The 5,496-nt window shown below is 44.1% G+C and overlaps 1 long non-coding RNA gene across 1 annotated transcript; it reads right to left on the bottom strand.

The window, feature by feature from the left end:
* Positions 1 to 540: 540 nt before the first annotated feature.
* LOC124708987 lies at positions 541 to 3,555 on the bottom strand. Its single transcript, XR_007005386.1, has 3 exons — positions 2,128 to 3,555; positions 1,862 to 1,961; positions 541 to 791 (listed from the first exon to the last, which is right to left on the bottom strand). It is a non-coding gene; the product is annotated as an uncharacterized LOC124708987 (long non-coding RNA).
* Between the last annotated feature and the right edge of the window lie 1,941 nt (positions 3,556 to 5,496).

Below are 5,496 nucleotides of genomic sequence, written 5' to 3'. Positions count from 1 at the left end.
GGGCTCCCGAAAAACATCTGCAACGGTCTGATTTTCCGTGGCGGAAGGGCGCCCGAATGCGACGGACAGAAAAAAGCGTGATAGGACTTTGCCTGATGCAGTTTTGACCACAGAACCCATATCGTCGGGTTAGACCCAGAGGCGACGAAAAATGGGTCTTAGTGGACGATTTTGGGACATTGTGTATTTGAACTTTTCTTACAGTGTGAGCGGCTTGGGTTGTCCAATGGAACCAGACCATCTTCTATTTTTTTCTGCAGCCTTGACGTGTCGCCGGACCGAAACAACTATGTTGTGAAGCCGATCCCATCTTTTATCACGCAACATTGCGCATGTCCATGTTGATCCCATTGCCTTCAACAATGCGGTCATCTCTAGGAGGATAGCCCCAACTATTAAGATGTACTAGGAAGCCTTGGCGCGGCGGCACGCCGCGCCCGCTATCATACATGTTTCTATGATATTAATTGCTACTTTTTTTTGCAATATTATGCATTATAAAGTACAAATGAAATATTTCATATTTTGGCCTAACTATTTTTCATATATACTTGTTCCAATGAATATGCCACTAACCAGTCTCATGTAAAACGCACATAACTCGTACACAGCAAAAAAAAAAACACCTACTCTGCTATCAAACTCTTTCTTGACTTATTGAACACAACACTGTCATCATCGCCAATACACCCAAAGACAAAAAATTGAATAGGCAACAATGCGTCCTCTCAGTTATATATTCAGCCATCCTCTTGAACTTGTACCTCTTCCTCGTCGCCACCGGGGAAGTCCTAAGGAGGACATCGTAGTATCCTGTTAGTAACTCCTTGTTCATTCTTCAGCATATGAGTTATGATGCAGTTTCACGTATTCCGCTAAACATGGAAATTTTCATCTCATCAAGGCAATATTCCATGCCATCCATCCGTTCATTTTATTAGCCTGCTATACATGTTGAATGGTCTAAATCTCTTTGGGCATTTTTATTGGAATGAAAATATCTGAAAAGGAGGTGCAGATTGAGAGGGAAAAATTGGTGTGTTACCAAGAGAAATTGTTCCCCTTGTGAGTAGAGTGTCGCACATATATTAGATGTACTGAAAAATCTAAAAGCAGGAAACTGCGTACTGAATTAAGCAACCGGAATGAAATGCAAAATCTGCAAAATACTTATCAGCACTAACTGGAGATAAAAGATCCACAGGACGTCCTACAGTATACACATATATATGCATTAGAAATGAAAAAATATCACTTCCATGTCCTCCAAAATAGAAAGGTTGTATAGAACACAGACACACACATGTACTCACAAAATTGAAAGGTGGCCAGTAGTAAGTGCGTACCCTGACAAACATAAGATCGTGGTAATTTTCAGTTGAAACTATATATTTTTGTGGCTAGAGTCTTGATGAGTGCTAAAATGGGTTTGATCTAAGCTTGTTGTATTAATGTACAATATAACTACACTTGCATCAAACTTCTTCTCATCCTGAAGCAGTTTGTATGAATAAGCTCAGACAATGAGGAAATCTGGCTTATTTGACCTATAACTTCAAAACAATATGTTTCTTCTTATGACATGATGCATGGTTAGCTTAGTTGGCAATTCATAACTATGAAGCTCCTGAAAAAGGAAACTGGAGCATAAGAAATTATGGACTGTTTCTCTACTATCCAAATAAGTCCACACTTTCATGTTTTTCATGTGGCATTTAGGGAACTTGTCCTTTTTTTTAGCAACTGTGGTGTATCGGTTTCTCTGAATACCTGAATTTTAATGTACCTACCTTTCATGAATAATACTTTCCATATATAAATATATCGAGAAGCAACATAGAATAACAATAACAATAATCACCTGATAGAATGTTAGCACTATCAAACTGTGTTGAAGAACTTCAGGCAACAGCAGGCGACAAATACCAACCGGGCAACAGCGTAATCAAAACCAGACACTCCTGAAAATAAAAACGAAGTGAAAACATATACAGGACAACAGAACATGAAGCTACTCTTGAAGGCTAACATTCCAACATCAACGCAAATATTATGCTAATTAATGAAGGTTGTATTTAGTCTACAAATGTTGTATGGAGTATGGACCCTCACCCGTAGGTGGCATACCTGACAACTGGGCAACACTCATGCCTGCAAACAGTATTACAGTGCTGTCATCATAGGAGGATTAATGAAGAGCAACCGCATGAAAGGTCTTTGCATATTCTGGCCAATAAGTAACAATGGCACAATTGCCAATTGATTGCAGAAAGACAATGTCAGTGCATATGGATCTTCGGTAGGAGGTGAGAATAATCATTCATGGTTCTTCAAGAGATGAGACATAGTACATTTATGCCAGCAGCTGATTTCAGCTATTTCAGAATACATGCATTTTTTCAGAGAATCTATGTATTTCGCACCTTTATTTGCTAAAGCAATGGCCATAAACATGAAATTTTCCACACTATTCTTACATCATCACATAGCATATAAGATACGTGATGTAATTTGATTGACCCTTCCAATGGTACAGTATGCTAAAAGAATAGTGATGTGTATCATTAATAATCTCCTTCAGTTATTGTGCAAAAAGTACTAAACCAGTAGTTCACTTACTAATTGCCAGACCAAAGTAATTATGTCATTTTTCTTTTGAACAAATAATCATTTTTTTTTAACTACAGGCTTGAAAGAAAAGAGTTGTTAGCCCATTTATCCACACGAAGTAGAATAGGTGAATACGCAAACTGTTTAGTTTTCAGATGCTGGATGGACTTAATATGTATTGATGTGCCACTTCATCATCCTTACTTGAAAATGATGTAGTACCTCAATAAATCTTATCAATTGAGAACTAAACAAAAACAGATCTCGAAGACCTACATACATATTCTCTAAAGCCTGAACATTGTGCAGGTGCAAATGCCCTGCATGCAAATTATATGGCCTAGCGAGGAACTGTGATTAGCTAAGCAAGCACAACACGACTGGACCAAGGAAATGAACCAAGGTTCTCTGTAAAGAATATACTACCGCTTGACCTACTAATTTTGAAATGTATTGGCCAAGAATTTGTCAACAATTAGAAGACATTGAAAGAAAAGAATGGCATACTGAAGGAATTCAGAGAGCAAGATGAAATATTCAAATTGTTAAATAAGCAAAAATGGCCAATTGCCTCGATTAAGAAAGACATGGTCCAATAGTCAGTTTCTGGACCATGCAAATACTACCAATTCAATCAATACCCTGTATTTCAATCACAGAAATCGTGGCCAATGTAGAGATAATAGGAGGACTTTGCCTCACTTGTGGTCGGTGGAAACAACATACCAAGCGATTGGGATGGCATACTGCTCCAATATGCACAACCTCCTGTCGTGTGGCGTCCAAGAAGAACCGGACCTTGAGCAGCAGAGGTTACTCCGTCCTGATCGACGGTTGGCCGTGCTCCAGGATTTCCGTGTGGTGTAGTAGGTCGTGTGGACCTACAGTTTGGGGAAAGGACCAGGCGGAGCTGTCAGGGTTGTCTCTTGGAAATCGATTTGCCCTCTCCTCCTGCTTTTTCCTGCTTTTCTGCAAAGAATCAATTTTGATTTAATTGGGGGAGAAGAGGATTCGGATTAGGTGTTGGGGCAGAGGGCCATACCTCTGGAGACTGGCGCCGGGCGGATTGGATGCGTTCGTCCTCGAGGGATTGCTAGGGCTCGAGGATGGCGCATCGGTTTATGCGGCGAGGGAGTGGACCGGGGAAAGTAAGGCGGAGCTGCGTCGTCGAGGGATTGCTGCGCCGGGGAGCGACGTGGCAGCGCTGTAAGTAGAAAGTCGGCGCAACACCTTGAACGCATCGGCGACCACCGTGCCCCTGTCCTGCCCAGTGCCGCCGCCCGTCAAGACCGTGGCCCGCAAAGCCACGGTGCTGCAGCAGCACTGCTACAATCCACCAGAAATGCGGCGCCTGCGCCTACCGCACCGGCGACTGAGCCGGACGCCGGGCTCGAGGTCGACCTCGCCGTGTTGACCGCTGTGGAGCGGCTGCATACATGCGTGTTCAAGACGGAGCCCCCAAGCCCTGGCCACCCAGCGATGGAAATGGAGGACGTTCGGCGCCGCCTTAGTGCCGTCAGACGGCGCGAGAATCGCCGGTTCTCGACGCGGCCAACCTGGCCGAGCCGTCAAGCTCAAAACCGCCCATACTGCCGGCCTGCCGCATCCCTCCTTCGTCCATGAATACTGATGTCACGCCCATAAAATTCCAAGCCGCTGACCGCCTGAGCTGGTGAGGATCTGAGCCGAGGCCAACGGCATCTAGCAAGACAATCTCCTTTAAGCAACGAAAAATAGCAACAAAGAAAAAACCAAGCGCAAAAGGCAAAGAATGGAGAGAAGATCGCTATGGAAGAAAATAAGTAGGGAAAATTGGCCAGGAACTCCAGGAGGAGGGCAAATCAGCACCGAACAGAATCTGCAGTTGTGGGGATGGAGGAGATTGGGGACGGGTGATCCAATCGGAGTTCTCTAGATGAGACAACAAAATCGCACTAAACTGGCAGAGATGAGCCACGTGTTCTCTGAGATATGCCCACGTCTATTCCTCTCTAGAATCCACGTCCACCGTAATACCAAAGAATCGGAGGAAATAGGAAGAGAGATAGGAAGAAAGTGCATTCACCGGATGCGGCCGGTAACCCTGAATAAAAGTGCAAGAAAAAAAATTCCCTGTAGATGTGTGCATTTAACATAACTAAATTGGGGTCTACAGTACAAATTGCTTACTTGGTCTCACTAACAAAACGCTAAGTTGTACATCTTTTATATAGGGTATAATGTGACAATAGCATCACCTCTATCCAACTCATTTTTTTGAATGCTTGATCGAAATAGGAAGAAAGTGGTGATGGTCGCAACTGATGAGATGGCACGGATAAAGCATCCATACCATGTGAAGACCACCACTGCCTTGGTGTATAGGAAATCATGTACTAGGGAGAGCTGCATCTCAATCACATCGTATATACGACCCTTGCCATGAAATAGCTCTATGGCTTTACTCTGGAATGGGGATGGCCAAAACTTATAATCCACGAATTGAGCCATGCAAATGGGGAGCAGGTCATGAGCTCCCTGTAGAGCCTCTTCAGGACCCAACTGCTGCTCAAGCGGACAGTAAGGCTCATATGCTCGTTCAATCTCCCTCAACTTCCTGCCGTCGAGAAATATACTCATATTTCCCATGCTGGACGACTTGAGCGCCCATATCCTCTCCCCATACTTGAGGACACCAGTGACAAATATTAGTGCGGCAGGAGTGAACAAGGTCCATCTTCCGGCAATATACTTGTAGAGGACATAAGGGCATCTCCAACGGGGAGACCCATCCCGCGCCCGCGCGTCCGGATGGCCCAGACGGACAAAAACCCGGCCCAGCGCGCGGACCCATCTCTAAAACGGATGGCGCGGCGTCCGGAACGACGCAAACCCGGCCCAAATCTG

The sequence above is a fragment of the Lolium rigidum genome, chromosome 4 (genome assembly GCF_022539505.1).
Source record: "Lolium rigidum isolate FL_2022 chromosome 4, APGP_CSIRO_Lrig_0.1, whole genome shotgun sequence".
NCBI lineage: Eukaryota > Viridiplantae > Streptophyta > Magnoliopsida > Poales > Poaceae > Lolium > Lolium rigidum.
This window is presented reverse-complemented; position numbering and strand designations above follow the sequence as displayed.